The sequence below is a fragment of the Physeter macrocephalus genome, chromosome 2 (assembly GCF_002837175.3).
Source record: "Physeter macrocephalus isolate SW-GA chromosome 2, ASM283717v5, whole genome shotgun sequence".
Taxonomy (NCBI): Eukaryota; Metazoa; Chordata; class Mammalia; order Artiodactyla; family Physeteridae; genus Physeter; species Physeter macrocephalus.
In genome coordinates, this window is record NC_041215.1 from 84529818 (window position 1) to 84541536 (window position 11719).

The 11719-nt window shown below is 37.0% G+C and overlaps 1 protein-coding gene across 23 annotated transcripts in view; it reads right to left on the reverse strand.

Annotated features, from left to right (window-relative positions):
* Positions 1-11719, reverse strand: part of ZNF385B (zinc finger protein 385B) — a 167109-nt gene that overhangs the window by 73783 nt on the left and 81607 nt on the right. The window contains exon 2 of one of the 23 annotated variants that reach the window (XM_028479738.2): positions 5038-5123. The exons of the other annotated variants lie outside the window; for them this stretch is intronic. The gene's annotated coding sequence lies outside the window, so the exon portion shown is untranslated. The remainder of the gene's footprint in view (positions 1-5037; positions 5124-11719) is intronic. 23 annotated transcript variants of the gene reach the window in all.

The window sequence follows — 11719 nt, forward strand, 5'->3', positions numbered from 1 at the left end:
GCGGCTGGGCCCGTGAGCCGTGGCCGCTGAGCCTGTGCGTCCGGAGCCTGTGCTCCGCAGCGGGAGAGGCCACAGCAGTGAGAGGCCCGCGTACCACAAACAAACAAACAAACAAAAGAACAAAAAACTTGAACTTTTTGTTCTTTAGGAGGAAAAAAAAAGGCATACAAATAACCAAAGACTACTGCTGATGCTTATGAATGTAGTTTTTAAAAATTATTGGTGCTAAGTCTCCAAATCTAAGTAGTGATAAATTTTCCTATTTTCTGGGAAATGGGCTAAAAAAATGTTACAAGGGCTTTCTAAGAGACTAGAGAAGTAATGAGCTTTCTTGATTTAAAAATCAATACACCTGCTGAACAGCCAAATGCATTAACTGACATCCTTTCAAAACCATTCTGTCAAAGCTAAGTTTGAAAGGCTGTTCAGTAACTAATCAGATAGATCCTGATGCTGAGGCAAAACAGGTCCGTGACACAAATTAAAAAGGCTTAAAATGAAAAGAAAACCCCACTAGGCAGGAAGAATTGCAAAATTGGAAATCTGGACCTGTTTGGATGTATTCTTCATGCTGTAAAGCAAAGTAGAAATGAAGTGTTTTTTCCCCAAACAGAGGACAACACGTTCCTTAGTCTTGCACTCAGAAGAAACCTGACAGGTGAGGACTAAAAGGCTCAATGCAAGGCGGCAAATCTGGAATGCTCCAATCCTAAGCACTGTGGGCTCTCTCATGCCACACTCTCATGACACAGCGGTACAATGTCAGAGATCGTCTACATTTTCAAACTGCTTTTTATTTGTTTTGAGTTTTAGAACCTTCCCCCCCACTCTACCCCCAAACAGAATCCTAACTGGAAATTCAATATAATAAAACGCTGAAAACAGGTCTGGTTAAAGCACGTAGGTCAGGTCCCAGTCTCACCAGCCTGATTTTAGTCCAACTTCCTCACATGAAAGTGAGAAAAGATATGGAGAATTTTAGTAACTTGCTTGAGCCTCTTCAGCTAAGACCAGAACCCATATCTCCTGCTATGGCTGCCAGAGTGGCAAATAAAAATCTTTTTTTTTTTAACATAAATATGTGTCAGATATTACATAGGATATTCTTGTAATAAAACTGATTTGTTGTTTATATGAAATTCAACTTTAACTGGGCATCCTGCATTTTATCTGTGCCCTTCCCCCATCCCCATTCAAGGATGTCACTGCTCTCCCAACGTTGATTCTACTGGTCCTCCTTTTTCTTGCAGGCTTACCTGTCACACTTAACATTTTAGGACTTTAATTAGGAAAGTGGTCTCTGAGTGGTTTTGCGGACAGGTGATATCAAAACCATTTTATGTTATATATTCACCTTGCTATTGCCTTTTTGTATGGATGTATATGTGTATACATATCAACTCTTCTCAGCAAAAAAACATGTTTGGTTCAACTCTGCATTTTTATTATACAAAATATACCATAGTTGTAAAATAAAATAAAGAGCTTTAATAAAGTGCCTTCCTCTGCTCTCTGGGGTGATAACTACTTTATTGAATAAGGCTCTGTTAATGGTACAGCTTGACATTTCACATTTATTCATTTGATTTATAATTATTTTTATGTGATTGCAAGGAGGCTATAGTTCAAACCAAGAATAGTTTAAACTGAACTGCTTTCTTCTCTTTTGAATTTGTAAGGAAATCTAGTCACTTCTGGGTAAAACTGTTTTATCTACTAAACTTATTTCAAATATACACAAAGCCCTTTCTGTCCCTGTATGTTCTGAGTAAAGCAATATATATCTATGAGAAAAGTGAATATAGCAAATGAAATCATCAAGTTAAAAATGTGCCCAGTTTGCTTATATTTTGGCCATGGATATGGCATTAATATTTCCTAATCAAACAAAGGAGAAAAACCTACGTGAATCACGTAGCAAGTTGTCATAAAACACAAAATCCCTAGTAATGTTCATGAAGTCTCATGAAGCAAAAATCATTTGTATTTATAATCTACCTACTCCCTTTGAAGACTTCCAGAAACATTTCTGAATTATTCTGTTTTCCATTCTAAAATTCAATCTCAGGATGCTGGTTTCAAAATCTTCCCAGCACTCATTTGAAAATTTTTATTCACCCTTCTCTCTCCCTCAACATCTAACACTTACTAAAATGGGACAAATACTTATATCTAACAGCATGAGAAGTTGATATGTCACTTTATTTAAAGGATAATTAGTCAGGAATCACCAAATTTCTGCCTCACAACAGAACAATATCACAATAACAATTGTTGGCAGTTATCAAACCACTGAAGTCCGAGTGGCCTCCTGGAAGCTGGGGTTAAAAGCTGACCTCTGGAAATCAATCATGTTCTTGGCAGAGAAGAATATTTCAGTGATATGAAAGCTGAAATGGAGACTATAATCTTCTGTGATTACCCTTGAGGCTGAAGCAAATGCAAAAAGGAAAGTCTATGAATTGCTGATAATTTCCTTTGATGACCGATTCCCAGGAAATTCTGATATTACTCTTGCTCTGTAACAAAAATGATGGTTCCCCAGAAGTGCAGCTTCAAAGAACTCCACATCTGGGTGTCACAATGCTTCTTCAGAAGCTACTCACCCATTAAAGGGGCCGGGCCTGTGAGGTGGCAGCTCTCCCTCAGAAGACAATGGAAGGTCTGATTGCACAAGGACTGATGAGCTATGTGCCACAGGCTCTTTCTAGAAAGTTCTTTTATAAAGGAACTAATTTAAAATGTATCTGTTTTAAACCTTTTTTCACCCCATAGAAGTCTAAAGATTGATTATTTCTCTGCTGTTCCTAACAGCTATGGAACTATGAATATCTTGGCTTGTATATTTTTAAAGTTTTACTTAGGCTGATGTTTGTATTCTAATAAAAAATAGTTTTCATACATATGTACATATCGTTAAGGTCTATATAATATTTGGGGATAGACTATAAAACTTCTAATCTTTTTTCAGGAAGCATCGAATCTACAGTTAGATGTCACACCGAATTTACAGTTAGGTGTTACTGCACAGGTTAAGTGGGTTTTTCTTGTATGATTGGCAATTTAAGTTCAGAAAAAAAGAAGGAGGTAGGGTGAAGAGAGATCTGTAACAGTCAAAAGTCCGAAGAATTTTTAGAATAGATTTCCCTTATCAGCACATGAAGGATAAATGAATATGTTGACTACTTTGAGTTTAAAATATTTTTTTAAATTGCCATTTTAACTAATGTCAGATTGATTAACAAATAACATGAGAATAAAGGTTCTATGTTTGGAAGTCAACGGTGTTTTAAAAATATAGCAGAACTCATCTTTGTGTCTTAGGTGTCAATGACAATGTGTCATTGGTACACAGCTTTCGGGTTCAAAATACCTTTATACATAGCCTTCAAAGTCTGAATATTATTGAAAGTAAACGGAGAAAAAAGGAATCCAAAAAAACCAGCTGTGGTTATTCCCAACCTCCACTCAATATACCCTCTCCCCAACCCTGCTCAAGATTCATTATCCCTCTGCATTGTTTTCAGGCAGTCAGGTGATTCTGATCTTTAGGTATGCACTACTATTATCTCATTCAAGGTAACACAAATTGAGCACCTGCTTAGCACCAGACATGACTTCTTTAAACTGACTGTAAATTTCTTAAACTCAAGAACGCGGTCTTAGCCGTAACCTTACCATCTACCTTGATTAGGATTGCTCTAATGCACAACGCCAGCCCCAGTGATAAACATAACTTGGTTTACTTATGGTAATGGGTTAGGAAGATGAGATCAAAGAGATAGAAATATTAATAAAAATATTATTTATAAGAAGAGAGCTTTTCTGTTTAGGAATCGTTTCATAAACATTATCTCATTTGAAATTCATGGGTATTTTAAATTCTTAAAAATAGGATGGTGATATGTTATATTGTTGTTTTTCATAGATTCTAAATTCTAGAAATTTTCTAAATAGTCATATCCTTAATTCTCCATAAACATAATAAACTCAAATTTTCATGACCTAGTAATGTAGACTAGGAAGGTATCACCCTAGTTTTAAAATGAGGAAAGTGGGGCTTCCCTGGTGGCGCAGTGGTTGGGAGTCCGCCTGCCGATGCGGGGGACGCGGGTTCGTGCCCCGGTCCGGCGGGATCCCACGTGCCGCGGAGCGGCTGGGCCCGTGAGCCATGGCCGCTGGGCCTGCGCGTCCGGAGTCTGTGCTCTGCAACGCGAGAGGCCGCGGCGGTGAGAGGCCCGCGTACTGCCAAAAAAAAAAAAAAAAAAAAAAAAGAGGAAAGTGGAGCTAAGTGATTTTCTCAAGACCAAAGAAAACGAGTCCAGTTGTAGTCTTCTGACTCTTGTCAAGTGCTCTTCCCCATGTAATGAAGTAGATGGCTCTTCCCTCTTCTCCCTTCCACTCAGGTTCCTGCTTCCCAGGGTGGCATGAAGCAGAGTGCAGGCCAGATTAGGACTGTTAGAGGCTTACTTTGGAACAAGTCAAGCAGCCTTATTTCTCAGATCAGAGGGAACGCTCCAAGTGGCTTTTTGGGAGGAAGTTGTGTATAACCGATGAATGAGTGACTGACTGAATGAATGAATGCCACCACCCCCTTTAGAAGGTAAGTACTCCAAAAGTTGAAACTTAAGTATATACCATGTGATAGTGGCTATTGGTAATCATTTTAGCATCTAATAGCTTCAGCTCATTTTGGGAAATGGAAATTTTGTGGGTTTGATTATCATGACAATGAACCATTTTACACATAGACCCAGACTAATTGTTGTTTTAATTGTTGGAGACTTTCTGTACATTTCTAATTATTTGTAAATCATAAGCCTGTGAAAGAGATCACACATATTTCTTACTACACCTCTCAGATCTTCACTTGGCTCTAGAAACTGTTCATAATAAGAGAAAACAAGTATGAGACTGACAAGACAAATCTATATTCTAAATAGAATATAGTGCAAAGCCTGATATTAGGAGCCACAGCGATCTATTGGGTACTTAAGAAAATATGCCCCACACGAATAACCTGTGAGAAATACACACATTTAAATTCAGGATACAGTAGGGTGGAGACCATCTCTTGCTTGTCTGATATTTAGCTTTTTTTTCCTTTTCAGTGGCAGAGCTGTCTATTGGAAGAAATGAGAAGACTGGATTATATTCTACAACCTTCTGATCTGCAAAAAGGGTACAACAATGACACACGTAGCCTATTTCATATGTGGATGTGTTGAAAGAATTAATTGTAGAATGTCTTTAAAATATGCTAAAGCCCTCTGATACTAGAATTCCAGGAAAATAAGGTATTATTCATATAAATTATGTTCTTTCATATTATTTCAAGCATCAGAACATAAAAAGGAAGGTAAGAAAACCTAAATTAACAGCTAAATCTGTGAAAAGAAGTATTTTTCCAAGATCCCTACTGAGCTCCGCAAAGATGTTGAAACTTCACAGTTTGCTAAATAGCACTCCAATTCATCTTTAGCACCCTCAATGGCAATTATAAAAATAAAGGAACTGGAATATTCCAAAACATGTTTTTCCCTTCCCAAAAGAGATTTGAGACCTAATTCTGAATACAAGAATCTAGAGAGAGTAAAAAAAAAAAGTGGTCTGTGCTATTGGATGGGTTCCCAAGCTTTGATAAAGGTTTCTCAGGGAACACTACCATCAATTAATGTTCATAGAGCAACCAATTTAGAAATACCTTTTCTGGGCTGGAGGGAATGTTTTGTACCATAATATTTTGCCACATTTTATATTTATTAAGCTCTCCTACTTTACCACAGGCATAAAGAGCCTTGGTCACCGAGAGAAGCTAAGAACAAGGTTGTTGTTGGTTTCTTCTTCCTTTAATTAACTGGAGATTTGTTAAGAATAAGATACATTTTTAAAGAAGAGTGCCTGACACACACTTTTTCCAAGCTGACTCTACTCTTAAAAAATGCTGACCTGGGACAGCGCCAAGACTGAAGACCTGTCTTGCCAGAATATCTGATGTGGCCTCCAAGTACACATAATCCTTGAAACTCTAGCACTGAAGATGAGGTCCCAGAGCCATGTGAGGTTAAGACTAGGACGATGAGAGGGACACACAAGAGGACATAGCATGGTGGGACTATGGGTGCCTCTTTTCACAGGCTCCTGAAACCTTGTGTTCCCTTACCCCTTAAAGGTCCATCAAAGTCTTAATCTGATGTTTCTTGGCAGCTTTTATCAACTGAATTGACTATTTACTATAAGCAGAATCCTCTGTTATCTTATGGTGAATTATACAAGAGGGAGAAGTAATTTCTATCAGACAGTGAGCAGCTTCTGCCTTATTCACTATAACTCCTTAGCACAATGACCGGCACATGTAGACCTTCAGTAAGTGGTTGTGAATGCATTCCTTTTCCTAGATAACCTGAACAAATAATTTCATTAAGTACAGAGAACACATATGACCACATATTATATAATCATACTTGTGTATATATACATACCATATCAATAATATCTACATATTCTAAAGGGGTTTCAAGAGTGAGTAAAGGGGGCTTCCCTGGTGGCGCAGTGGTTGAGAGTCCGCCTGCCGATGCAGGGGACACGGGTTCGTGCCCGGGGTTCGGGAGGATCCCACATGCCGCGGAGCGGCTAGGCCCGTGAGCCACGGCCGCTGAGCCTGCGCGTCCGGAGCCTGTGCTCCGCAACGGGAGAGGCCACAGCAGTGAGAGGCCCGCGTACAAAAAAAAAAAAAAGAGTGAGTAAAGGGATATTTGAACACGTCTTTAGTAGATAAATCTTGAGATTTTTTGAATAAGGCAGGGGACGTGAATTAAACTTAAAAAGGACATATTTGTGGTTTGAAGAGTAGAGGAAGACAATAATACTGAAGATCACTACATAGTTTGTTTTCCTTCCAGTGGTAATGTTTACATATTTTTTCTCTCTGCCATGTTCAATAGTCATGTACAAATTTCCAGACAGTAACTTATGCTTAAATATCTGTACAAAAATCTTCCACAGTTTTGTAGCACATTTCAAAGAGTTCCTATAACCACTGTTGTTTCTAATGATCTGGAGAGCGTTGCTGTTGACTTATCTAAATCCAATAATAGGCTGTCATCCTCCCCTCTTCCAGTAAATTTGAGTAACTGTGGAAAGTTTCAACTCGGCATATTTCTTTAGCACATATGAAAGAATATGACCCATTGATATATTTTAAGCATATCATGAAAATAAAATTTGACCATATTCTCTTTTTTATTTGACTGGGACAAATATGCCATTTCAAGTGCTGGACATACTACTGTCCTAGGAAATATGGGACATATAACATTTTATGACAGGAAAGCATTACTAGAGTAAAAAGGAAGACTCAAATGGCAAAAATTCACTTTGGATTGTATTAGCAGAGGTAAGGTATTTTATTTAAATAAAATTAAAGAAAAATTTAAACAAAAGAAAAATAGGTATTTAAATGTTTAAATAAGGACTTCATTAAATTAATAAATACATTAAAAGCAGGTGAAACATTGAATGTTCTAGCTTACTTCAAGTTTCCTTATAGTAACATCTCATGAGAAACATGGCATGAATTAACAGCAAAGTGAATGCGATTTTGATTCCCTATTTCTTTATTTTGGACCTCCTTGATAAACATATTATTATTTCTACTACAAGAAAGAAAATTTTTATATAGTCATTGATATCACCAAACTATGAATAACGCAGAATCTCAAAGAGTCTAGAATGATAAAATAAATGGTAAACACATGTCTCATTCCACAGCTTGTCATGGATGATTCAAAGAATCATATAGCAATTTGGGACTTTATACTTTAAAAATGATTTTTATTCTGCTCCACATATTTGTTCATGTGTCAGGAAAAAAATAATTTTAAGGTAGGTAATAAAAATCAGATTATTTTTCACAAAAAGAAGATCACTGAGCCTCTTGCCATAAAGTATCAGAGACCTCCACTGTGCTTGTGCTTTCCTGGAGCAGTTGCAAAAACATGGCAGGACCCACAAAGACATTTGAAATAAATAGGCATGGAAACTATTGCCAAGCAGCAGAGAAACTGACAGGTGATTGTGGTCTTGAGTGGCTCTTGATTATAGCTACAGCTCTGGAGAGTCACACAAATATATCTGTCCATGTATCTAATATGTGGCTGTTAAAAAGAAACTTGATCTTCTAATCATCACATACAATATACAGGTTGCATACGTGTCTTAGTCTGCTTGACCTGCCATAACAAAATACCATGGACTTGGTGGCTTAAACAACAGAAATAAATTTATCACAGTTTTGGAGGCTGGAAGTCCAAGATCAGGGGTGCCAGCATAGTCAGGTTATGGTGAGAGCTCTTTCTGGCTTGCAGATGACTTCCTTCTCACTATGTCCTCACATGGTAGATAAAGGAAAAGCTCTCTGGGGTCTCTCCTTATAAGGGCACTACTCACGTTACAAGGGCACCACCTGCAAGACCTCATCTAACCCTAATTACCTCTCAAAGGCCCCATTTCTAAATATTATCACTCACATGTTAGGGCTTCAATATATGAATCTGGGGAGGAGGGAACATTCAGTCCATAACAGCATGTGTGTGAGTATGCCTTCTAAATGGACCTATTTTATCATGTTAAGTTGACACAATCCATCGTGTTAAGTATGCAATTCATTTGAATTTTGAAGAAGTCTCTTATTAAGGAGAACCAAGTATTAGACAGGTATTAAACATCAAGTATTAAACACCAAGTATTATCCAGGTAAAATGAAGATAAAAATGGAATCCACAGTAAAGGAAATGGAAGATTCTAATTCTAATAGGGAGAAACAATTATATACATTTTGGCAGCTACCAAACATCATGTACAAAAATTAAAGGATGACCACGGAGCAGTTGGCAAACTGAAGTAAAGTGAATAACAAAATAATGAAAATAGCTTCTATTGGGATACAAAAAATTCATTCTTTCTGGCCTTTCTTGAACACTGTAAAGTTCAGTAACTATTTTCACTTTGCCTATATTTCTTGGTTTTTATTATCTTGCCTATTTCTTCTATTTCTTACAAGTTTCTTGAGGACTGGGGTATTTTTGTTTTATTTATTTTGTTTATCTTCTTGCCCAAACCCAGTACTGTTTAGTCCATATATTACGTTTTCAATAACATTCAGTAATTAATAACTTTGATTTTAAACTAAATGCTCCTAAGATTAGGGCCTAGGATAAGGAATGCAGTTGATACTTGCAGAGTGTCCATACCTTCCACACAGAGAAAGCCAGAACTATAGCTGTAGAAAAGTTTATAACTAATTATTGCCTTTAGACTAAAAAAGGATGACAATTCTCAGGAAATTAAAAGTAAACACCTGCTCTTATCACCTTGCACGTAAGGCTGAGAAATGCCGAATTCCCTTTGCTGGATGGGGGACCATGAACATTGAAAACCAAGGAAATAGAGCCCTTTCTCTGTTCTTTTCTCCCTTCCTTCCTTCAAAAGAGTTTTATTGAGCAGCTATGCCAGACACCAAGCATACAAAAATTAACAAGATAGAGCCCTTGTTCTCAAGGATCTGACATTCCAGTGAAGATAGATGGATAATCAGGGAGAATATGATGTAATCGGGAGGTACTTTGGAAATACAGAGGATGGGCACTTAAGTCAGTCTGCAAGAGTCACAGAAAGTTTCCTGTGAAGGAGGTGATCTCTAGGTTGGGCCCAGAAGGACAAATAAATGAAGGTGGGGTGGCGTGGTAGAAGTAAGCATCAGTGAGTTGCCAGGCAGAGAAGCCTATTAAACTTTAGATATAAAGGTCAAGATCTTTAAATTTGCAGAGTTAACATCCTCATTCTCCAGACATGCATCTTTGACACACAGCCCATCATAAAATATCAGTGATCCAAACCGCATTTTCCCTGGTATGTCTCCTCAGAACTCTGCTTGAACAGTGTCTCGGATTTTATGCTTATTCTCACCTATAAACACTGAGAGAGATTTTGTCATATGGAGTAAAAGGCAAGATAGCCACTAAATGAACACTGTGAAGCATATCTCTTCACTGCATACAATTTAGTATAGAACAGGCATCTATTTGCTTTGGAATATGACAGAATCCCATTTCATTCTTGCTATGTTTCTCATGTAACATTATCATACTCTGCTATAAAAATAGGAAGAAACCATTACTTTATATATATATTTTAAATCCAAAGAAAATAGCAAAACTTGGAACTTCCAAAGCTTTCAGCTATGGTCTCAAGAGTACAGTGTTCATTCTTCTGATAATGGTCATGAGTTAAAATATATTTCTTACATTTACTAATATTACCCTTGATTAAAAATGAAGTGATCATGGTAGCATTCACGTTGGTTTTCAAAGAGCACACAGACTACTGAGTAGAATATACTTTTAAAATTTGCTAACAAGAAATTGTAACTTTTTAAAATACATTCTACATTCAAAAAATCCTTTCCTCTTTCTACTTAATGATTCTGCTGAAAATTATCTACCATGCTGCCAGAAAAGAGCACAAAAGATTTCTGATTGAGCTTTGTTCACACTGAATGAGGTGGGAGGTGACACGGACCAAAAGAGCCAAGGACACAGAAGAGCCGGAACATCAGTTTTGAAGTTAGAAGATTCTAATTCAAGACTCAGTTCTTCCTCTACTAACGGTTTTTCCTCATGTAGACAATAGGAATAATAACCATGGTCGATTAAAATGTTCTAAGGTCTGAGTCCTTTGAAGAATGTAAAACATCACAAAATACAATAATCTAGTATAATTATTAGTAGTAACGTAAAACTATTTTCCTAGGAAAATGTGGACAGTGACTTTTATGAACTTGCCCTAGGAAATCTGTTGGGTGAGTTAGACACTGGAATGGAAAAGTCCATAGGAAAAGGATTAGAGTAATTGAAACTGCAAATCAGTGAAAAATCATAGGTAATACAATGATCCCATAAATTCATTCTTTTGCAAGATGATAGAGGGTCCCACTTGCAATGACTTAATTTTTAATACATTACCAGAAGGACTCTGTATCCAATAAATGCCTTGGATATAATATAGAGAGAGTAAAATGACTATATCATGCAGTTCATTGCTATGTTCTTCACTTTCACGAAAAAATAATTTTCACTTGAAAATTACAAGTTTATTTGCCTCTAAGAAGAAAAAGCGATGAACATCTCTTAGAATTATTCCTTGGATTTTCTCAAATACATCATAAGGTTAATTGCTATATAGAATAAACAAACAAAAAAGGCAAGTTAATACATCTGTAAGCCCTACACAACATTAAAAAGCCATTATGAGACTATCTTTTTAAAAAGAACTTATAAAAATATTCTTTTCATTTCTGTTTTACAGCCCTTAAGAACAAAGAAGTATATATAAGACATTTAGAAATTCTCTAAAAGTGACTTAGAGAATAGCGCTAATCAGATGATCACAGTTGTAAAAAGACAACGATTGGTTTCCTATTAGATATGTACATAACATACATCTAGAAGGGGCTGGAAGGATGCATACCAGCTGCTGAGGGCGCTTTCCTCTAGCTAAGGAAGTAAGTGTGTCTGCAGGGGCAGGGAATGGTGACTTTGACATTTTGCTTTGAATGCTAATGTTTTATTTGAATTTTTGAAATAAGTATTACTCGTGTTAAAAACAAAATACAGGGCTTCCCTGGTGGCGCAGTGGTTGAGAGTCCGCCTGCCGATGCAGG